At 43.1% G+C, this 25,052-nt stretch overlaps 1 pseudogene; it reads left to right on the forward strand.

Moving 5' to 3' along the window:
- Positions 1 to 7,801: 7,801 nt before the first annotated feature.
- Positions 7,802 to 25,052, forward strand: part of LOC126941098 (nuclease EXOG, mitochondrial-like) — a 45,353-nt pseudogene continuing 28,102 nt past the window's right edge.

Here is a 25,052-nt window from a genome sequence, read left to right on the forward strand (position 1 = left end):
AGAATGGAAATCTAGAGCCTAAGTCATAGTTTTTGACCCTAAAATAAGAAAGCTACAAATTAATTATTAAAAGAATAAATCTGCTTGATGAGTTAATTTTTTCTATATAAAAATAAATATAATCTGCAATTACAGATTAGTTAGAAGTTATGAACAGTAAAAACACATTAACTAAAACCCAGGGGTTCATGACACTGGATTTGGGAATGATTTCTGAATATGACACCGAAAGCACAGGCAACCAAAGTAATAATAGATAAAATAGACTACATCAAAATAAAAAACTGTGCATCAAAGGACACAGACAAAGAGGAAAAAGACAAATTACAGAATGACAAAAAACATTTGCGAATCTTGTATCTGATAAGGGGTTAATACTCAGACTATGTAAGGAACTCCTAAACTCAGTAACAACAACAAAAGACCAGGCCGGGCACAGTGGCTCATACCTTTAATCCCAGCACTTTGGGAGGCCGAGACAGGCAGATCACTTGAGGTCAGGACTTCAAGACCAGGCCGGCCAACGTGGTGAAACCCCGTCTCTACTAAAAATACAAAAATTAGCCAGGTGTGGTGGCACATGTGCCTGTAATCCCAGCTAGTGGGGAGGCTGAGGTAGGAGAATCACTTGAACTCAGGAGGCAGAGGTTGCAGTGAACCAAGATCGCCCCACTGCACTCCAGTTTGGGTGACAAAGTGAGACTCCATCTCAAAAAACAAACAAAAAACCAAAGACCAACCAGATCAAAAAAAGGCAAATAATTTGAGTAACATTTTCCTAAAGAAGATATACAAATGGCCAACAAGCACATGAAAGATCTCCACAACACTAATCACTAGGGAAATGCAAATCAAAGCCACAGTGAGATACCACCTTATACCCAGCAGGATGGCTACTTTTAGAAAGAAAGAAAAAATAAACTAACAAGTGTTGTCAAGGATGTGGAAAAATCAGAATCCTTGCGCACTGCTGGCAGGAACGTAAAATGGTACGGCTGCTGTGGAAAACAGTATGGCAGTTCCTCAAAAAATTAAAAACAGAATTGCCACATGATCCAGTAATTCTGGATATACACTTAAAAGAACTGAAAGCAGAGACTCGAGAGATTTGTACACCCATGTTCATAGCAGCATTATTAACAACAGTCAAAAGGTAGAAGCAACAGAAGTATCCATTACAGATGAATCAATAAAATATGATAAATACATACAATGGGATATTATTCAGCCTTAAAAAGGAAGGACCTCTGACACATGGATGACCCTTGCTTTAAAAGCACGCCTTGCCAGCTTGCTTTCAAAACTCTCTAGGTTATTTTATTTTGTTTTATTTTATTTTATTGAGATGGGGGGGTCTCTGTGTCACCCAGGCTGGAGTGCAGTGGTACAATCTCGGCTCACTGCAACCTCTGCCTCCCAGGCTCAAGACATCCTCCCACCTCAGCCTCCTAAGTAGCTGGGATTACAGGTGCACACCACCACACCCAGCTAACTTTTATATTTTTAGTAGAGATGGGATTTTGCCATGTTGAGCAGGCTGGTCTCACACTCTTGACCTCAAGCAATCTGCCCACTCAATCTCCCCAAGTGTTGGGATTGCAGGCATGCACCACCACACCTAGCTTAGGTTATTTCATAATGTCCTCTTTAAATGCTTACATCTCTTCATAGATACTTTTTAGTAGAGAGATCATAATATCTGATTTTTTTGAGACTATACAGAATGAGTTGGAATTTTTCATGTTTCCCTGGATTGTTTCTCTGAGTTTTTTTTCTTTTTTTTTTTTTTTTTTTTTTTTTGAGACCGAGTTTTGTTCTTGTTGCCCAGGTTGGAGTATAATGGTGCGATCTCGGCTCACCGCAACCTCCCCCTCCCGGGTTCAAGAGTTTGTCCTGCCTCAGCTTCCCGAATTGCTGGGATTATAGGCGCCTGCCACCATGCCTGGCTAATTTTTTGTGTTTTTAGTAGAGATGGGGTTTCACCATGTTGGCCAGGCCAGTCTCAAACTCCTGATCTCAGGTGATCCGCCTGCCTCGGCCTCCTAAAGTGCTGGGATTACAGGCTTGATGGTTTTTCTTTTCAACTTTTTGCTTCTTTCACATTTTTAATTTTTTTTACTTATTTTCCATTGCTATACATGTTTCGTGCTGATATTTTCGTATTTTAATTACTTAAGTAATTCAGTTAATTGCTGAAGAATATTGTGGGGTGGAGGGACTGGACAAAGTTTAAAAGAAAGAAATTGAGGGAGTTCCAGCTATGATTTGGAATTTTTGGTCATTAATGAACTCTTATCAAATTTGATATATCCTCTCCCCACGGACATGTCTCCTTTTAGTTTCTGGCATTAAAAAGACAGTGTTGACTGGGCGCGGAGGCTCACACCTGTAATCCCAGCACTTTGGGAGGCCAAGGCAGGAGGATCACGAGGTCAGGAGATCGAGACCATCCTGGCGAACATGGTGAAACCCCGTCTCTACTAAAAATACAAAAAAATTAGCCAGGCGTGGTGGCGGGCGCCTGTAGTCCCAGCTTCTAGGGAGGCTGAGGCAGGAGAATGGCGTGAACCCAGGAGGTGGTGGAGCTTGCAGTGAGCAGAGATCGCGCCACTGCACTCCAGCCTAGGCGACAGAGTGAGATTCCATCTCGAAAAAAAAAAAACAGTGTTGGCTGGGCGCAGTGGCTCATGCCTGTAATTGCAGCACTTTGGGTGGCCGAGGCAGGCAAATCACTTGAGGTCAGGAGTTGGAGACCAGCCTGGCTAACATGGTGGAACCTCATCTCTACTAAAAATACAAAAATTTAGCCAGGCATGGTGGCACATGCCTGTAATCTCAGCTACTTGGGAGGCTGAGGCAGAAGAATCGCTTGAACCTGGGAGGCAGAGTTTGCAGTGAGCTGAGATTGCAGCACTGCAATCCAGCCTGGGCAACAGAGCAAGACTCCGTCTCAAAAAAAAACCAAAAACACAAAAAACAGTAAACCTTTACATCTTCTCCCTGTCATCCAGTAATCACTGTCTCCCGTCCTTCCATTTTACCTCTGACAGTCTCCCTTGGCCTAACTAGTGGGTTATCAGTGATAAAAATGCCATGGTTACATAATTTCTATCACCTCAGATGTTCTGTAATATAGTACTTCCCCCTTATCTCAGGGGATACATTCCTAGACCCCCAGTGGATGCCTAAAACAACAGATAGTACCAAACCCTATATCTACTGTGCTTTTTCAGTCTGGTAGCCAAAACACTACTAAGTGACTAGCAGGTGAGTAGCAGAGATAGGGACGCCTTTCTTTCATTGTGCTTCACTTTGCTGTACTTCACAGATACTGCGTTTTACAAACTGAACGTTTGTGGTAACCCTGAATCAAGCAAGTCTGTGCGTGCCATTTTTCCAGCAGTGCTTACTTCATGTCTCTGTGTCACATTTTTGTAATTCTTATGGTATTTCAAACTTTTCTTTTCTTTTCTTTTTTTTTTTTTTTTTTTTTTTGAGATAGAGTCTTGCTCTTGTAACCCAGGCTGGAGTGCAGTGGTATGATCTTGGCTCACTGCAACCTCCGCCTCCTGGGTTCAAGCGATTCTCCTGTCTCAGCCTCCCGAATAGCTGGGGTTACAGGTGCCCGCCACCATGCCCAGCTAATTTTTGTATTTTTAGTAGAGACGGGGTTTCGCCATGTTGGCAAGGCTGGTCTTGAACTCCTGGCCTCGTGATCCGCCTGCCTCGGCCTCCCAAAGTGCTGGGATTACAGGCATGAGCCACCATACCCCGCCCAAACTTTTCCATTATTATTACATCTGTTAGGTGATCTGTGATCACTGATCTTTGATGTTACTATTGTAATTGTTTTGGGGTATTGTGAACCATGTCCGTTTATATACGACAGCGAACTTCATACATAAATGTTGTGTGTGTTCTGACTGCTCCACCAACCAGCCATTCCCACTTCTCTCTCCTTTACCTCAGGCCTCCCTATTCTGTGAGACACAATAAGATTGAAATTAGGTCAATTAATAACCCTACAATGGCCCCTAAGTGTTCAAGTGAAAGGAAGAGTCACATGTCTCTCGCTTTCAATCAAAAGCTAGAAATGATTAAACTTACTGAGGAAGGCATATCAAAAGCTGAGGAAGGCCAGAAGCTAGGCTTCTTGCACCAAACAGCAAAGTTGTGAATACAAAGATAAAGGTTTTTTTTGTTGTTTTTTTTTTTGGTTTTTTTGAGACAGGAGTCTCACTCTATTGCCCAGGCTGGAGTGTAGTGGCTCAATCTCGGCTCACTGCAACCTCCGCCTCCTGGGTTCAAGCAATTCTCCTGCCTCAAGCTCCCGAGTAGCTGGGATTACAGGTGCCCGCCACCATGTCTGGCTACTTTTTCTATTTTAAGTAAGAGACAGGGTTTCACTATGTTGGCTAGGCTAATCTCGAAATCCTGACCTTAAGTGATCCACCTGCCTCAGCCTCCCAAAATGCCAGGATTACAGGCGTGAGCCATCGTGCCCAGCCAGAAAAGTTCTTGAAGGAACTTAAAACTGCTACTCCAGTGAAGACATGAATAAGACAGCGAAACAGCCTTATTGCTGAAATGAAGAACGTCTGAGTGGCCTGGATAGTCAAGCCAACCACAACATTCTCATAAGCCAAAGCCTAATCCAGAGAAAGACCCTAACTCTCTTCAATTCAATGAAGGCTGAGAGAGTGCTGGAAGCAATGCAAGAAACGTCTGAAGCTAGCAGAGGTTGGTTCATGAAGTTTAAGGAAAGAAGCCACCTCCACAACAAAAAAAGTGCAAGGTGAAGCAGTGAGTGCTGATGTAGGAGCTGCAGCAAGTTATCCAGAAGATCTAGCTAAGATCATGGGTGAAGGCGGATACACTGAACAACAGATTTTCTTTTTTTGTTTAATTTTTATTTTTTGTAGAGACAGAATCTCGCTTTGTTGTCCAGGCTGGTCTTGAACTCCTGGGCTTAAGCAAGCCGCCCGCCTCAGCCTCCCAAAGTGCTGGGATTACAGACATGAACCACCACACCATACCACAGATTTTTCAATGTAGACAAAACGGCCTTATATTGGAAGAAAATGCCATCTAGGAATCTTGTAGCTAGAGAAAAATTAATGCCTGGCTTCAAAGGACAGCCTGACTCTCTTCTTACGGCCTAATGCAGCTAATGACTTTAAGTTGAAGCCATTGCTCATTTACCATTCCAAAACCTCTAGGGCTCCTAAAAATGATGCTAAATCCAGCCTGACCTACATGGTGAAATGCTGTCTTTACTAAAAATACAAAAGTTAGCCGGGTGTGATGGCATGCACCTGTAGTCCCAGATACTCGGTAGGCTGAGGCAGGAGAATCACTTGAACCCGGGAGGTGGAGGTTACAGTGAGCCAAGATCGCACCACTTCACTCCAGCCTGGGTGACAGAGTGCAACTCTGTCTCAAAAAAAAAAAAAAAAAAATTGCTGAATCTACTCTGCCTGTGCTCTACAAATGGAAAAACAAAGCCTGCATGACAGCACATCTGTTTTACAGCATGGTTTACTGAATACTTTAAGGCCCACTGTTGAGACCTACCGCTCAGAAAAAAAACATTCCTTTCAAAATACTATGGCTCAGGCTGGGCGCAGTGGCTCATGCCTGTAATCCCAGCAATTTGCGAGGCCGAGGCAGGTGGATCACCTTAGGTTAGGAGTTCCAGACCAGCCTGACCAATATGGCGAAACCCCATCTCTACTAAAAATATAAAAATTAGCCAGGTGTGGTGGTGCACACCTGTAATCCCAACTACTCAGGAGGCTAAGGCAGGAGAACTGTTTGAACCCTGGAGGCGGAGACTGCAGTGAGCTGAGATCGTGCCACTATTTTCCACTCTGGGCAACAAGAGCAAAACTCAACTCAAAAAAACAAAAAGAAAGGAAAAAAAAAAAAAAAAAAAAAAAAAAACACTGCTCGTTGACAATGCATCTGATCATCCAAGAGCTCTGATGGAGACGTATGAGTAGATTAAAAGTTGTTTTCCTGTAATCCCAGCACTTTAGGAGGCCAAGGCGGGCGGATCACCTGAAGTTGGGAGTTTGAGACCAGCCTGACCAACATGGAGAAACCCTGTCTCCACTAAAATTACAAAAAAAAATAGCTGGGTGTGGTGGTGGATGCCTGTAATCCCAGCTACTAGGCAGGCTGAGGAAGGTGAATCACTTGAACCCAGGAGGCAGAGGTTGCAGTGAGCCGAGATTTTGCCATTGCACTCCAGCCTGGGCAGTAAGAGCGAAACTGCCTCAAAAAAAATGTTGTTTTTGTGCCTGCTAACACAACATCCATTCTGTAGCCTATGGGTCAAAGAGTAATTTTGACTTTCGAGTCTTATTATTTTTTCTTTTTTTCTTGAGACAGAGTTTTGCTCTTATTGCCCAGGCTGGAGTGCAATGGCATGATCTTGGCTCACCGCAACCTCCGCCTCCCAGATTCAAGCGATTCTCCTGCCTCAGCCTTCCAAATAGCTGGGATTACAGGCATGCGCCACCACACCCTGCTAATTTTGTATTTTTAGTAGAGAAAGGCTTTCTCCATGTTGGTCAGGCTGCTCCTAAACTCCCGACCTCAGGTGATCTGCCCGCCTTGGCCTCCCAAAGTGCTGGGATTACAGGCGTGAGCCACCACACCCGGCCCTTATTTTATTTTTGGGATTCAGTTTCACTCTTGTTGCCCAGACTGGAGTACAATGGTCCAATCTCAGCTCACTGCAACCTCTGCCTCCCAGGTTCAAGGGATTCTCCTTCCTCAGCCTCTTAAGTAACTGGAATTACAGGTGCCTGCCACCACACCCATCTAATTTTTATATTTTTAGTACAGACGGGGTTTTGCCATATTGGCCAGGCTGGTCTTGAACTCCTGACCTCAGGTGATCTGCCTGCCTCGGCCTCCCAAAGTGTTGGGACTACAGGCATGAGCCACTGCACCCAGCCTTGAGTCTTATTATTTAAGGAACACACTTTTTGACTGAGCATGGTGGCTCACACCTGTAATCCCAGCACTTTGGGAGGTGGAGGCGGGTAGACCCTGAGGTCAGGAGTTCAAGACCACTCTGGCCAACATGGTAAAACCCTCTCTACTAAAAATACAAAATTAGGCCGGGTGCTATGGTTCACGCCGATAATCCCAGCACTTTGGGATGCCGAGGCAGGCAGATCACCTGAGGTTAGGAGTTCAAGGCCAGCCTGGCCAACACGGTGAAACCCAGTCTCTACTAAAAATACAAAAATTAGCCAGGCGTGGTGGTGGGCACCTGTAATTCCAGCTACTTAGGAGGCTGAGGCAGGAGAATCACTTGAACCCGGGAGGCAGAGGTTGCAGTGAGCCTAAATCGCCCCATTGCACTCCAGCTTGGGCAACAAGAGTGAAACTCCGCCTCAAAAAAAAAAAAAAAAAATTAGCCAGGTGTGGTGGTACATGCCTGTAATCCCAGCTACTCAGGAGGCTGAAGCAGGAGAATTGCTTGAACCCGGGAGGCAGAGGTTGCAGTGATCTGAGAACACACCATTGCACCCCAGCCTAGGCAACAAAAGCATAACTCCATTTCAAAATAATAATCATAATCATAATAATAATAATAAAAGAAACACATTTTTTAAGGCTATAGCTGCCATCAGTAGTGATTACTCTGGTGAATCTAGACAAAGTAAATTGAAAACCTTCTGAAAAGGAATCACCACTTAGATGCCATTTAGAACATCTGTGATCATGGGAGGAAGTAAAAATATCAACATTAACAGGAGTTTGGAAGAGGTTAATTCCAGCTCTCATGGACAACTTCAAAGGGCTCAAGACTTCAGTTGAGAAAGTAATTACAGATGTGGTAGAAATATCAAGAGAACTAGAAGTGGAAGCAGAGCCCAAAGATGTGACTGGATTGCTACAATCTCCTGATAAAACTTGTACAGGTGGCCGAGCACGGTGGCTCACGCCTGTAATCCCAGCACTCTGGAATGCCGAGGTAGGCGGATCACAAGGTCAAGAGATCGAGACCATCTGGGCCAACATGGTGAAACCCCGTCTCTACTGAAAATACAAAACTTAGCTGGGCATTGCGACGAGCACCTGTAATCCCAGCTAGTCAGGAGGCTGAGGCAGGAGAATCACTTGAACCTGGGAGGCAGAGGTTGCAGTGAGCCAAGATCACGCCACTGCACTCCAGCCTGGTGACAGAGCGAGACTCCATCTCAAAAAAAAAAAAAAAAAGAAAAAACTTGAACAGGTGAGGAATTTTTTTTGCTTGATGAGCTAGGAAAGAAAGTGGTTTCTTGAGACGGACTCTACTCCTGGTGAAGAGGCTGTGAACATTGTTGAAATTTTCAGACAACAAAGGGTTAGTTAGGTGCAGTGGCTCACACCTATAATCCCAGGACTTTGGGAGGCTGAGGTAGGCAGATCACTTGAAACCAGGAGATCGACATGAGCCTGGCCAACATGGTGAAACCCAGTCTCTACTAAAAATACAAAACTTAGGTGGGCATGGTTGCATATGCCTGTAGTTGAGCTACTCAGGAGGCTGAGGAGGAGAATCACTTGAACCCAAGAGGTGGAGGTTGCAGTGAACCATGATCACACCACCGCACCCCAGCCTTGGAGACACAGCGAGACTCCATCTCAAAAAAAAAAAAAAGAATGACAACAAAGGATTATTCCATAAAGCTAATTCATAAAGCAGTATCAAAGTTTGAGATAACTGACTCCAATTCTGAAAGTTCTATGGATAAAATGGGATCAAATAGCATTGAATGCTACAGAGAAATCTTTTTGAAAGAAAGAGTCAATCGAGGTGGCAAACTTCACTGTTTTCTTATTTTAAAGAAATTGCCAGGCCGGGCACGGTGGCTCATGCCTGTAATTCCAGCACTTTGGGAAGCCGAAGTGAGTGGATCACCTGAGGTCAGGAGTTGAAGACCAGCCAGGCCAACAAGGTGAAACCCCATCTCTACTAATAATACAAAAAAATTAGCCAAGCATGGTGGTGCATGCCTGTAATCCCAGCTACTCGGGAGGCTGAGGCAGGAGAATTGCTTGAACCTGGGAGGCGGAGGTTGCAGTGAGCCAAGATTGTGCCATTGCACTCTAGCCTGGGTGACACGAGTGAAACTCCATCTCAAAAAAAAAAAAAAAGAAATTGCCACAGCACCCCCAAACTTCAGCAACCACCCTTCTCTTCAGTCAGCAGCCATCAACATCAAGGCAAGACCCTCCAGCAGCAAAAAAAAAAAAAAAAAAAAAAAAATGATGATTCGCTGACAGCTCAGAAGATTGTTAGCATTATTAGTATTGCTATATTTTTAGCAATAAAGTATATTTTTTAAATTAAGGAATGTACTTTTTAAAGATGTAATGCTATTGCACACTACAGTATAGGCCGGGCGCGGTGGCTCACGCCTGTAATCCCAGCACTTTGGGAGGCTGAGGCAGGTGAATCACAAGGTCAGGAGTTCAAGACCAGCCTGATCAAGATGGTGAAACCCCATCTCTACTAAAAATACAAAAATTAGCCAGGTGCACTGCCAGGTGCCTGTAATCCCAGCTACTCAGGAGGCTGAGGCAGGAGAATCGCTTGAACCTGGAGTGGGGAGGTTGCAGTGAGCCGAGATCACACCATTGCTTTCCAGCCTGGGCGACACAGTAACACTCTGTTTCATAAATAAATAAATAATAACAGTTTAATGTAAACCTAACTGGGAAACCAGAAAATTTGTGTGACTCGCTTTATGGAGATACTCACTTTGTTGCAGTGGTCTGGAACTGAACCCACATTTCCGAAGTATTCCTGTGCAGCATGGACAGCTAGACAAAAGGATGATTCACCTTCCTGGTAGGATGGAGTTGGACAGCATGAGATTTCATCACGCTACTCTGAAGAGCATGCAATTTAAAATGTATGAATTGTTTATTTCTGGAATTTTCCATTTAATATTTTCAGACCATGGTTGACTATGGGTAACAAACCACAGAAAGCAAAACCACAGATAAGCGGGGACTGCTTGATACAATTTGTTCTCATTACAGGAATATTCCTTGCTTTTACTGAGGCCAATCCACACACTCTGATAAGGGATCCTGAATATGTTGTCAAGTCACTGACAATCTCACCTAGGGTATGAGAAGGTTCCTGGTGAGCTCTTTTAAGCACCCTCTCTCTCTGGTCTCCAGCTTTTACAGCATTTGGCAAATGTGTGTCATAACTTGTTTGTTTTGTGACTGTGATGGTAAGTTTATGTATTAACTTAGCTAGGTTAGAGCACCCAGTTATTTATGTTATTTATGTTGCTGTGAAAGTATTTTGGAGACATTGTTAAGACTTACAATCAGCCAGGTACAGTGGCTCACGCCTGTAATCCCAGCACTTTGGGAGGCCGAGGCAGGCGGATCACCTGAGGTCAGGAGTTCAAGCCCAGCCTGGTCAACATGGTGAAACCCCATCTCTACTAAAAATACAAAAAAATTAGCCAGGCGTGGTGGTGGGCGCCTGTAATCCCAGCTACTCAGGAGGCTGAGGCAGGAGAATCGCTTGAACCTTGAGAGGCAGAGGGTGCGGTGAACTGAGATTGCGCCATTGCACTCCAGCCTGGGCAACAAGAGCGAAACTCTGTCTCAAAAAAAAAAAAAAAAAAAAAAGTACAATAATTTACTTTAACTAAAGGAGCTTATCCTTGATAATGTGGGTGAGCCTTATCCAGCCAGCTGAAAGGCCTTAAGAGAAAAACTAAGGTTTCCCTAAAGAAGAAAAAATTCTGACTCAAAACAGCAATAGCAGCTCCTGCCTGAGTTTCCAAACTGCTGGCCTGCCCTACAGGTTTCAGATTTGGTAGTCCCCACAATCACATAAGCCAATACCTTGAAATAAGATAGATAGGTAGGTAAGTAGGTAGGTAGGTAGGTAGGTAGGTAGGTAGGTAGGTAGGTAGGTAGGTAGATAGATAGATAGATAGATAGATAGATAGATAGATAGATAGATAGATAGCGAGAGAGAAAGAGAAAGGGAGAGAGAGTATGTGCACGCGCACACGCGTGGGTGTGCTGAAAATATTTTTTCCAGCTGGGCACAAAGGCTATAATCCCAGCACTTTGGGAGGCTGAGGTGGGCAGATCACTTAAGATGGGAAGTTCAAGACCAGCCTGGGCAACATGGCAAAACCCCGTCTCTACAAAAAATAAAAAAATAAGCCAGGCGTGGTGGTGGTCCCCTGTAGTCCCAGCTACTCAAGAGGCTGAGATGGGAGAATCGCTTGAGACCAGGAGGTGGAGATGAGCTATGACTGCAACACTGCACTCCAGCCTGGGTGACAGAGCAAAACCCTGTCTCAAAAAAAAGAAAAGAAAAGAAAAAATACTTTTTCCATTTCAATATCCTGTCTTTTCACTCTCTTTATAGTATCTTTGATGAGCAGATGCTCTTGCAATTTTTTTTTTTTTTTTTTTTTTTTTTTTTTTGAGACAGAGTTTCGCTCTTTTTGCCCAGGCTGGAGTGCAATGGTGCAATCTCAGTTCACCGCACCCTCTGCCTCCCAAGGTTCAAGCGATTCTCCTGCCTCAGCCTCCTGAGTAGCTGGGATTACAGGCGCCCACCACCACGCCCGGCTAATTTTTTTGTATTTTTAGTAGAGATGGGGTTTCACCATGTTGACCAGGCTGGGCTTGAACTCCTGACCTCAGGTGATCCGCCTGCCTCGGCCTCCCAAAGTGCTGGGATTACAGGCGTGAGCCACCGCGCCCGGCCGAGCGGACGTTCTTAATATGAACGTTTATTTATCAATCTTTTACCTCTCATAGTTTATACTTTTTAAATCGTCCTCTACTCCCAAGTCTTAAAGATAATTCTCCTATGGGTTTCTCGAAAACATAAAGTTTTTGTTTGAGACAGGGTCTTGCTCTGTTGCCCAGGCTGTAGTGCAGTGGTGCCATCTCGGCTTTGCAGCCTCAACCTCCCAGGTTCAAGTGATCTGTCCACCTTGGCCTCCCAAAGTCCTAGGATTACAGGGATGAGCCACAACGTCTGGCCACATTTAAGGTTTTTACTTTCACATTCATGTTATTACTCTAGCTGAAAGTAAGTTTTAAAAATATGATATGAAGGCCAGGCGCGGTGGCTCACACCTGTAATCCCAGCACTTTGGGAGGCTGACGCGGGCGGATCACAAGGTCAGGAGATCGAGACCATCCTGGCTAACACAGTGAAACCCCATCTTTCCTAAAAATACAAAAAATTAGCCAGGCGTGGTGGTGGGTGCCTGTAGTCCCAGCTACTCAGGAGGCTGAGGCAGGAGAATTGCTTGAACCCGGGAGGCAGAGCTTGCAGTGAGCCTAGATTGTGCCACTGCACTCCAGCCTGGGCAACAGAGTGAGACTCTGTCTTAAAAAAAAAAAAAAAAAATGATATGAGGCAGGGCTCCAGTGGTCCACATGGCTTTATTCCTTTACATTGCTTTTTTCTTCAAGATACTCATTATTATACTATGTGATGTTTTATTATGCATTTATTTATACATTAGCTCCTCTTCCACTAGAATGTATGCTACATGAAGGCAAGAACTTTGTTTGGTTTTGCTCATGCTGTATCTTCAGCATCTAGAACAGTAACTGACATAGGACATGAGCAAATCAATATTCATTGGGTGGATGGATGGATGGATGGATGGATGGATGGATGGACAGATGCATGGGTGGATGGGTGGATGATTAAATGGATGGATGGTAAATAATGAATCAGGATGGATGGATTCTGCTTGGTTTTATAGCTCTTGTTTCACCCTATGCATTACCCACCGAATTCAAATATTTGTGGCAGCTGTCTCACTCTGCTTTGTAAACCCAAGGCAACCTAGCACAGTGCTAAAACATTTCATACATACTCAGTTGATATTTATTAAATCGAATAAAATCTACCTCCTTATAACCTTTCTCCCTCACTCTTATCCATCATGCACAATTCTACAAGATTAAGCCACCTAAAATCAGGTCTGATCTACATCTCTCTCCTACTCAAAACCCTCCAATAAATTTTTTTCATCAACTTTGACATGAAACCATTGTTTTGGGAAATCTTCTATTTATTATGTACAGATAAAATATTCTATTTAAGGAAGTAGCATATATGTTATTTAATCCCCACAATTACCCTGTAACACAAGTAATAATAGCCTCCCACTCGACAGGTAAGAAAACAGCATAAGAGAGGTTTAATACTTTTTCCAAAGTCAGTTACCTAATAAGTATATGATCTATCTGATTCCAAGAATGTAACTATTTATACTACATTTTGCTGTAATTTCCCTGGTACTCAAAACCTTCCACAACATGGTCCCTATCAATTTTTCCAGTATTACACTTTTACTATAGCCCGAAATTACTATTAAATTTTAGAAGTGTATCCTTCCTATGAAGTCTATGTAAATAGTAAAAAATGGGAAGCAAGCAATTGGTCAACCATAGGGAAATAATTTAAAAGAAAATCAAAATTCACTGCATGAAATATAGCAATTGAAAATAATGTCAGGCCAGGCACAGTGGCTCACGCCTGTAATCCGAGCATTTTTGGAGGCTGAGGTGGGCGGATCACCTGAGGTCGGGAGTTTGAGACCAGCCTGACCAATGTGGAGAAACCCCATCTCTACCAAAGAGACAAAAATTAGCCGGGCGTGGTGGCGCATGCCTGTAATCCAGCTACTCAGGACGCTGAGGCACGAGGATTGCCTGAACCACGAGGATTGCCTGAACCCGCGAGGCAGAGGTTGCAGTGAGCTGAGATTGCGCCATTGCACTCCAGACCTGGGCAACGAGAGTAAAACTCTGTCTCAAAAAAAAAAAAGAAAAGAATGTCTATATGCCTTCTTTGACATGTTTCTCATACCTGTAATCCCAGTACTTTGGGAGGCTGATGTGGCAGATTGCTTGAGCTCACAAGTTCAAGACCAGTTTGAGAAACATGGTGAAAACTTGTCTTTACACAAAATATAAAAGTTAGCCAGGCATGGTGGCATGCACCATAGTCCCAGCTACTTGGGAAGCTGAGGTGGGAGGGTGGCTTGAGTCCAGGAGGCAGAGGTTGCAGTAAGCCAAGATGGCGCCACTTACCTCCAGCCTAGGCAATAGAGCCAGACCCTGTCGCAAAAAAAAAAAAAAAAAAAAGGAAAGAAACATGTTTAAAAATAAGATGGAAGGATGAATAGAGAGATATGTGATAGAGCATTTATAGTAAAATGTTAACTGTATAAATGTCTAAGCGATGAGAATATAAGTGTTCACAGTAAAACGTTTTCAACTCTTGTGTATGCTCCAAAATATTTAAGTAAATCTACTGAGAAAATTGTATATAAAAATCATTATAAATGTGTAAAAAGAGACTCTGCCCTACCCAAGAAAAAACTAAAGGATATTTACTAAATTATTAAGAGTAACTGTGTTTGGATAGCATCATATGAGTAATTTTTACTTTTTCCTTTTTGTACTTTTTAGTATTTTACAAATGTTTAACAGGCATGTTACCCAATTCTAATAAAAACCATTTTAAAGAAAATAAAGAAACACAGCATCTTATACTTTACAATCTTACAGTGGAACAGGACATATGAGAGAGAATGAGAATTGATGGATAGAGGCAGACTGATAAAATGGAGAACTGGCCCTAAAACTGCCTCCATGCTTTAATAAATATATCCTGAGGAACTTAAAGGACCGCCCCTTTTCACTGAAAGGTCTCTACTATTAAAATATGTCTATTTTCCTTTTTTTCTTGATGATCAAAAAGACCACTTCTAGTGGAAGTCCTTTCACACTTCCTTATGTCCCGTTGCTTAGAGCTGGGCCAGCCCCTGGAGCCCTTGGCTGCCACCAACCACTACTATCCACTTCGTGTGTTAGTGGAGGCCTCCCAGTCCTGTGGAGCTGATGATCTGGTAAATAGCTCTTGAGGCTTTTTAAAAGCATATTCCTGGAATTCTGGCTCCCTACTGTTAAAATAAATAAATTCTCTACACCAGCATGCCAGAATGGAGTTGGGCTTTGGAGCTAAGGTCAAGGGTAGGGTCAATCAGCAGGGGTCTCACAAAACCCCAGAGGCTGACATTTCAAGGCAGGGTAACTTTTTAAAATGTAAAAGTAAGTGTTTGCAGATTCTGTAAACAAACAAACAAACCTGACTTGGCATCTTTTCTTGGGGGTGGAGGCAATCTGTAGTTATCAGGTGGTGAAATCATAATTAAATAAACTTCCAGGCTTTATTTAAGGAGGTAACTTTTCTGAGGTTTAACATTGTTTTGATCAGGTAATTTTCCACCACAGAAAATGGGCTCATATCAAACAGAGTCCTTTTAATGCACAAACTTAAGCACAAAAAGTTGTTTCTAAGGTGGCATCTTTGACGAAAATGCTAGAGAATCAAAAGACTATAAAATTAGTATCAAGAAAATATTGAACTTCAATTATATAATTGGAACCATTTCAGTCTTTTGGTATAACACATTACCTGTAACTGCAACCTGGTTTAGATTACTTGAGAAAAACAAACATGTTCTCTAAGTTTGGTATGTATTAAAAAGATCACATAATTTATGTATTTATTTATTTATTTTTGATATGGAGTTTCGTTCTTATTGCCCAGGCTGGAGTGCAATGGTGCGATCTCTGCTCACTGCAACCTCCACCTGGGTTCAAGCGATTCTCCTGCCTCAGCCTCCCGAGTTGCTGGGATTACAGGCATGTGCTAGCACGCCCAGCTAATTTTTGTAATTTTAGCAGAGACGGGTTTTCACCATGTTGGCCAGGCTGGTCTCAAACTCCTGACCCCAGGTGATCCACCCGCCTCGGCCTCCCAAAGTGCTAGGATTACAGGCATGAGCCACTGGGCCCAGCCCTGGCCTAATTCTTGTACGTTCTAAGTGACCGCGCCCGGCCTAATTCTTACATGTTCTAAGTGAAATTAACACTAGCAAAATAATTAGTTTCCGTATAGATCTACAAAAATACATTTAATGCACAAACGCAGAATCACAGAGTTAAGCGAGAAAAGGCATTCTCGTTGCCCAAGTTTTTAGAGCACAGTCCTACATGATACTTCATTTAAAAGGTATCCTATAGTCAAGTAAGTTTGGGAAATGGTACATTTTAATACTTTACCCTCGGCCGGGCGCGGTGGCTGACGCCTGTAATTCCAGCACTTTGGGTGGCCGAGGCGGGCGGATCACAAGGTCAGGAGATCCAGACCACGGTGAAACCCCGTCTCCACTAAAAATACAACAAAATAGCCGGGCGCGGTGGCGGGCGCTGTGGCGGGCGCCTGCAGTCCCAGCTCCTCGGGAGGCTGAGGCAGGAGAATGGCGCGAATCTGGGAGGCGGAGCTTGCAGTGAGCCGAGATCGCGCCACTTCACTCCAGCCTGGGCGACAGAGCGAGACTCCATCTCAAAAACAAAAAACTTTACCCTCATCTTGAGAACCTACAATTCAAATAATCATATTAAAGGTTGCAAAAAAAATTCTATTGTAAGAACTTTGTTTAACCGGTAGTTTGTGAAACACACATGAGCATGTAGCACATCCCCCGCCCCCCCCCCTTTTTTTTTTGAGATGGAGTTTTGCTCTTGTTGCCCAGGCTGGAGTGCAATGGCGCGTTCTCAGCTCACTGCAACCTTCGGCTCCCCGTTCAAGCAATTCTCCTGCCTCAGCCTCCCAAGGAGCTGGGATTACAGGCATATGGCACCACGCCCGGCTAATTTTCTATTTATTTTTAGTAGAAACGGGGTTTCACCATGTTGGTCAGGCTCGTCTGGAACTCCTGACCTCAGGTGATCTACCCGTCTCGGGCCCCCAAAATGCTGGGATTACAGGCATGAGCCACCATGACCAGCCTCCCACTCTTTTTCTTTTTTTTAATATCTATTAACATTTTGTAGAACCTCTGGGAAACTGGCCTCCAGACTGATGCTCTCATTTTTATAGAAAGAGAGGACACACAGATAAACTGATTTGTGTAACCAGTCTTTTATTTACCTAGACAAACTCATAGGTAAGTAAGCTACGAAGTATTGTTATTTTATTTATTTATTTATTTATTTATTTATTTTGAGATAATAAATAAATAAATGAATAAATAAATAAATAAATAAAACAGGGTCTCTCTCTGTTGCCCGGACTGGAGTGCAGTGGCATGATCTCGGCTCACCACAGCCTCTGCCTCTCAGGCTCAAGCAATTCTCCTGCCTCAGCCTCCCGAGTAGCTGGGATTACAGGCGTGCACTACCACACCCAGCTAATTTTTGTATTTTTAGTAGAGATGGGATTTCACCATGTTGGCCAGGCTAACTCCTGACCTCAAATGATCCACCCGCCTTGGCCTCCCAAAGTGTTGGGATTACAAGTGTGAGCCACTGCACCTGGCCTATTTTTTTTTTTTTTTGAGACAGGGCCTCACTCTGTCACCCAGGCTGGAATGCAGTGGCACAATCATGGCTCACTGCAGCCTCTACCTCCTGGGTTCAAGCGATCCTCCCACCTCAGCTTCCTGAGTAGCTGGGACTACAGGTACACGCCACCACACCCAGCTAATGTTTTGCATATTTTGTAGAGACAGGGTTATGCCATGTTATCCAGACTGGTCTTGAACACCTGGGCTCTAATATCCTCCTGCCTCGGCCTCCCAAAGTGCTGGGATAACAGGTGTGAGCCACCTTGACTCTTAAATCGGATTACATAAATCAAATAACTCAGCATCTGATGTAAATTGAACTATTTTGGGAAAGGGAGTAAATTAACTGTTAATGACCTAGCTATGAAAATAACACCATAAACGGCCCTTACAAATTCAGTAGAGTTTCCACTACCCCACAGAATCTTCTCTGATAACTCCCATTCAGAGTGATTTTGCCCTTCTCTGATCAATATGTCATCAAATTCTGTCTTCTATTGTTACCTACCTGCCTGGTGTGTAACCTTATCTCCCTGAGCAGATTGCGAGCTCCTAGAAAGCTAGAAGGAATTCTAACTTTTCCTTAGAGTCACCTGAGGCACATAATAGTCTCAAGAAATAATTTTGAGGCCGGGCGCTGTGGCTCAAGCCTATAATCCCAGCACTTTGGGAGGCCAAGGTGGGCGGATCAGGAGGTCAGGAGATCTAGACCATCCTGGCTAACCCGTCTCTACTAACAATACAAAAAATTAGCTGGGCGTGGTAGCGGGCGCCTGTAGTCCCAGCTACTCGGGAGGCTGAGGCAGGAGAATGGCGTGAACTCGGGAGGTGGAGCTTGCAGTGAGCCGAGATTGTGCCACTGCACTCCAGCCTGGGCAACAGAGCAAGACTCCATCTCAAAAAAAAAAAAAAAAGAAAGAAAGAATTTTGAAAGGCTCACAAATGACCAATTGAATGGAACAGGGTCAGCATGAAGGATTATGGAAGGAGCCAACCATCCATATCCTTTCTGTCTTCAATGCAACTCTCCCTTCCCTCTCAACTTGTATGCTAGTAATTACCTCTTGGCAGTTTTTTCTAGAGATCTACAGTAAAGGAGGCTGCCACTGCTCAAGGACACTGCTTGATCCTACCAAAATTCCAACGGATCTGTGTGAGGAGCTCCTCAAATCAGCAGGACATGCCCCTGTCCTGCCCAAAATCTGTTTGGAGATCAAATGGGCCTTACTCAATAATAAAATGGAAGCCTGAATTTACTTCTATTTGTTTGGTCTCTCATTAATTAGGTACATTCTCCAGAATACAAAGCAGCTGCTTTTTTGACCATTAAGCTGTATTCCTTAAAGAGAAGCGAATCCCAGAGTAGGAACAGTTCTAATGATTGTTTTAGTTTGTTTTATGGCAAGACTTTAGAGAAGTCGAAGAGGAAGAAAGGGGACTCCCTATCCCTGCTTACTGCTGGCGATCCAGGCTGATGGTAGTTGGAGAGCAAGGTCTGTGCTGAAAAGATTCAAACACACCCATGACCCACAAACTGCAAACTGTCGGATTCATTGTTTTTGCCTACAGACAACTCAGTGAGTGCTCATTGTGCAGTTCTCAGCACTGCTTTAGGCGCCGTGGGATTATAGAAGAGGAATAAAGGTATGTTTCCTCCCTTCCAGGGATTTACAATCTAATAAAGTGAGACTAACATTGAAAGTAGCTGTGGACAATACAAGGCAGACTATAGGATCTAGTGCTGACTTCAGGGCTTTGGACTTTAACTGTAACAGAAATTCAGAGGAGGAGGAAAAGTCACTAGGCGTTTCAGTCTTACAAGAAGACTTCATGAAGAAAATACAACAGGAGTTGAACATTAAAGGAAAGGGAAAGCATTCCAGGCAAAGGAGGCAGGTTGTCCTTTTCAGTTTCAGACAATATTGTGTTAATTATTTTACATGAATTATTGATTGCTACAAGGCGAAAAGGTACATAAGCACACACACTTTCAATCACTGGGCTACTGCTTTTTAAAAATTACCTTTAAGATATGCTTGTCTTAGTGGCCTATAAATAAATTTACTCAATTTTCCATTTTACTCATTTGGCATGCTCAGGTCAATAATTTGACTTATTAGCTTTAGAGTTATTAATTACATGGATGCAGTATTTTAACAAAAAGAAAAAGTGCTTACTATGTGCTAGGCCCTGTGTTAGGTGCCGGGGATAAAACAGTGCATATAAATAATCAAGATGCCTGTCGAGTTTAAAAGTGATAGCAGGCCAGGCGCAGTGGCTCATGCCTGTAATCCCAGGATTTTACGAGGCCAAGGCAGGCAGATCACCTGAGGTCAGGAGTTCGAGGCCAGCGTGGCCAACAGTGAGAAACCCCGTCTCCACTAAAAATACAAAAATTAGCCGGTGTGGTGGCGGGCGCCTGTAATCCCAGCTGTATAACTGTAATCCCAGCTGCTCAGGAAGCCGAGGCAGAATAATTGCTTGAACCTGGGAGGTGGAGGTTGCAATGAGCCGAGATCGTGCCATTGCACTCCTGCCTGAACAGCAGAGTGAGACTCCTTCTCAAAAAAAAAAAAAAAAAAAAAGTGATAGCAGACACAGACATACAAAGAACAACATGATTATATTACAGTATGAGTCATCAGAGAAAAACATAGAGCTATAAAAGCAGGTATCAGAGAAGTCTAATTTACATTGGAAAGGCAGTGACAAATTTCTTGAGAATTTGATAATTTAGGCTGAGACCTGAAGTATGTAGGAGTTAGAGGTAGGGGACAGGAACTGAAAGGCAGCTAATGTGCTCTGAAGAGTAGAGCGAGATGAGGCTAGTCAAGTAAGTAGAGCTGGATCGTACTTATCTATTTATATTATAAATAAATTATAAATTATAGCAAGTTGAACTATTCAGCAGTGATGACATTTAATTTTTATCCTTTTATCACAAGCTAAAATGAGAATTAATTTCTCTTTACAATAAAAAGATTTGAGAAGATGAACTCAAAACAGAAATGCCTTGTATTTCATTCCATGTTGTCTTTCACACAGTAGCTATCTATAAGATACAAATGAAACGTTAAAATTCCAACTAAAGTGGTTACCTCTACAATTGTGAAACAAACTGAGAGAAATCAATCCCCCAGGAAGCAACATAGTGAAGTAGCTAGGGTGCATGGAATTTCGGAACCAGACTTAAGATCTTGAACTCCTGGGCTCAAGTAATCCTCCCACCTCAGCCTTTCAAGAAGCTGGGACTGTAGGCTACCAGCTACTATAGAAACCAGATTTCCTGGGTTGAATCTCAGCTCAAAAAACACCATCAATCAACTGTATATGATTGACATCTATGGACGACTTCCTCCAGCAACAACAGAATACACATTCTTCTCAAGTTCATGAGGAGCCTTCACCATGGTAGATCATATTCTGGGCCATAAAACACCTTAACAAATTTATTTTATTTTATTTATTATTGTTTTTTTGAGACTGAGTCTCGCTGTGTCGCCCAAGCTGGAGTGCAGTGGAGCGATCTCCGCTCACTGCAAGCTCCGCCTCCCAGATTCGCGCCATTCTCCTGCCTCAGCCTCCCGAGTAGCTGGGATTAGTAAAGCCGCCAACCACCAAGCCCGGCTAATTTTTTGTATTTTTAGTAGAGACGGGGTTTCACCGTGTTAGCCAGGATGGTCTTGATCTCCTGACCTCGTGATCTGCCCACCTCGGCCTCCCAAAGTGCTGGGATTACAGGCGTGAGTCCCTGCGCCCAGCCTACGCCCAGCTAAAGTTTTTTTGTATTTTTAGTAGTGATGGGGGTTTCACCGTGTTAGCCAGGATGGTCTGGATCTCCTGACCTCGTAATCCGCCCGCGTCAGCCTCCCAAAGTGCTGGGATTACAGGCGTGAGAACAAATTTAAAAGAAAAGAAATCATACAATATCTGCTCTCAGATCACCATGGAATTACACTAGAAGTTAACAACAGAAAGATAACTGGAAAATTTCAAAACACATGGAGATTAAACAACACAAATAACTTATAGGTCAAAGAAGAAAGTTCAAGATAAATTTTAAAACATTTTGAACTAAATGAAAAAACAACTTATCTAAATTCGTGGGATGCAGCGAAAGCAATGTTTAGAAGGAAATTTATAGCATCGAATGCATATTTTAGAAAAGAAGGAAGATCTAAAATTAACAACCTAAGCTTCTACCTTAATAAACTAGGGAATAAAAAAAAAAAAAAAAAGCAGGCCGGGCGAGGTGGCTCATACGCCGGACGACGTGGCTCACGCCTGTAATCCCAGCACTTTGGGAAGCCGAGACGGGCGGCTCACGAGGTCAAGAGATCGAGACCATCCTGGCTAACACAGTGAAACCCCGTCTCTACTAAAAATACAAAAATTAGCCGGGCGTGGTGGCGGGCGCCTATAGTCCCAGCTACACGGGAGGCTGAGGCAGGAGAATGGCGTGAACCCGGGAGGCGGAGCTTGCAGTGAGTGGAGATCCCGCCACTGCACTCCAGCCTGGGCGACAGAGTGAGACTCCATCTCAAAAAAAAGAAAAAAAAAGCAAATTAAATCCAAAGTAAGCAGAAAAAAGGAGATAAGTTTTAAAAAGTAGAAATCACTAAAATTGAAAACAAGAAATCAACAGAGAAAATCAATAAAACAAAAGCTGATTCTTTCAAAAGATCAGTAAAATCAATAAGCCTCTAGCCAGATTAAGAAAAAAAGAAAGAGGGCACAAATTACTAATCAGAAACGAAAGAGGGGTTATCACCACAGATCCTATGGACATTAAAAGGATAATCAATGAATACTATGACTTCAAATTTGATAACATGGATGAAACAGATCAGTTCCTTGAGAAACACAATCAGCCAAAGCTCACCCAAAAATAAATAATCTGAAACTTTTAATATATCTATTGAAGAAACTGAATCACTAATTAAAAACATTCCAGGCCAGGCATGGTGGCTCACGCCTGTAATCTCAGCACTTCAGGAGGCCGAGGCAGGTGGATCACCTGAGGTCAGGAGTTCAAGACCAGCCTGGCCAACATGATGAAACCCGTTCTCTACTAAAAATATAAAAAATTAGTTGGGCATGGTGGCGCGTGCCTATAATCCCAGCTACTCAAGAGGCTGAAGCAGGAGAATCGCTTGAACCCAGGCGGTGGAGTTGCAGTGAGCTGAGATCGTGCCATTGCATTACAGCATTCCAGCCTAAGCACCTAGAGCAAAACACTGTCTCAAAAAAAAAAAAAAAAAAAAAAAAAAAAAAAAAACTCCAAAATAGAAGGCACCAGGCCAAGATGGGTTCATTGATTCAGAAAAGAAATTATACCAATTCTCTACAACCTCTTTCAGAAGATAGAAGCAGAGGGAATACTTCCTAAGTCATTCTATAAGGCCAGCATCACCTTAAAACAAAACCAGACAAAGATATTACCAGAAAAGAAAACTATAGACCAATGTCTCTCATAAACATAGATACAAAAATCCTCAAAAATATTAACAAATTGAATCAACAATGTATAAAAAAGAATTATATACCACACCAGGTAGGATTTATTCCAGGTATGTAAGACTGGTCCAACATTCAAAAATCAAATAATGTAATCTATTACATCAACAGGCAAAAGAAGAAAACTCACATGATCATATCAATAGATGCAGAAGAAATTAGTTACAAAATCTAACTTCCATTCATGATAAAAACTCTCAGTAAACCAGGAATAGAGGGGTTTGTCTTCAACTTGATAAATACTATCTACAAATTAGCTGAGCACAGTGGCTCAGGCCTGTAATCTGGGCACTTTGGGAGGTTGAGGCGGTAGGACTGCTTAGGCCCAGGGGTTCAAGACAAGCCTGGGCAACACGGCGAAACCCCGTCTCTACAAAAAGTACAAAAATGAGCCTGGCGTGGTGGTATGCACCTGTAGTCCCAGCTACTCGACACGCTGAGGTGGGAGGATCACTTGAGCCCGGGAGGTCAAGGCTGCTGTGAGCTGACATTGCACCACTGCACTCCAGCCCAGGTGACAGAGTGAGACCCTGTCTCAAAAAAGCAAACAAACAAAAAAGAATATCTACAAAAACCTACAACTAACATCAGACTTAATGGTGAGAAACTTGAAGCATTCCCACTAAGATTAGGAACACAGCAAGATGTCCATCTCATCACTCTGTTTCAACATTGTATTGCAAGTCCTAGCTAATACAATAAGCCAAGAAAAGGAAATAAAAGGCATACTAATTGGGAAGAAAGGAATAAAACTCTCCTTGCTAGCAGATGCAATGATGGTCTATGTATAAAGTTCAAAAGAATCAACAACAAAAAACCTGGAACTAATAAGCAACTACAGCAAGGGTGCAAAATACAGGGTTAATATACAAGAGTGAATCATTTTCCCATATACCAGAAATGAACAAGTGGAACTTGAAATTTAAAACACAGTATCAGGTGGCTCATGCCTGTAATCCCAGCACTTTGGGAGGTCAAGGTGGGTGGACTGCTTGAGCCTAGGAGTTTGAGACCAGCCTGGGCAACAGGCCGAAACCCTGTCTCGTGGTGCTGCAGGTGGTGGCGCACGCCTATAATCCCAGCTACTCTGGAGGCTGAGGTGGGAGAATTGCTTGAACCCGGGAGGCAGAGGTTGCAGTGAGCCAAGATTGCACCACTGCACTCCATCCAGCCCGGGCGACAGAGTGAGACTCTGTCTCAAAACAAAACAAAACAAAACAAAAATGAACAAACCAAAAAAAACAGTATCATTTACATTAGCACCCCCCAAAATGAAATAATTAAGTTTGAATCTAACAGAATATATACAAGGTCTGTATTAGGAAAACTGCAGAACTCTAATGAAATAAATTAAAGAACTAAATGAATACAGAGGTTATTTCATGTTCATGGATAGGAAGACTCAGTATTGTCAAGCTATTAAGTTCTTCCCAACTTGATCCACAGATTCATTGCAAATCCAGTAAAAATACCAGAAAGTTATTTTGTGGATTTTGACAAACTGATCTGAAAGTTGATATGGGGGCCAGGCATAGTGGCTCATGCCTGTAATCCCAGCATTTTAGGAGGCTGAGGAGGGTGGATCACTTGAGGTCAGGGAGTTGATGACCAGCCTGGCCAACATGGAGAAACCCCGTCTCTACTAGAAATATAAAAATTAGCCAGGTATGGAAGCACATGCTTGTAATCCCAGCTATTTGGGAGGCTGAGGCAGGAGAATCACCTGAACCTGGGAGGCGGAGTCTGAAGTGAGCCAAGATCGCACCACTGTACTCCAGCCGAGGCAAGAGAGTGAGACTTCATCTTAAAAAAAAAAAAAAAAAAAAAAAAAAGTTGATATGGAGAGCCAAAAGCCAAAAGACCCAGAATAGGCAGCACAATATTGAAGGAAAATAACGAATTGGAGAAATGATACTATCTGACTTCAAGACTTACTACAAAACTGCAGTAATCAAGCCAGCATGATATTGATGAAAGAATAGACAAACAGATCAATGGAACAGAACAGAAAGCCCAGAAAGAGACCCACATAAATACAGTCAACTGTTCTTTGACAAAGAAGCAAAGGCAATACAATAGAGAGGAGATAGATTT

The sequence above is a fragment of the Macaca thibetana genome, chromosome 18, assembly GCF_024542745.1.
Source record: "Macaca thibetana thibetana isolate TM-01 chromosome 18, ASM2454274v1, whole genome shotgun sequence".
NCBI classification, from domain to species: Eukaryota; Metazoa; Chordata; class Mammalia; order Primates; family Cercopithecidae; genus Macaca; species Macaca thibetana.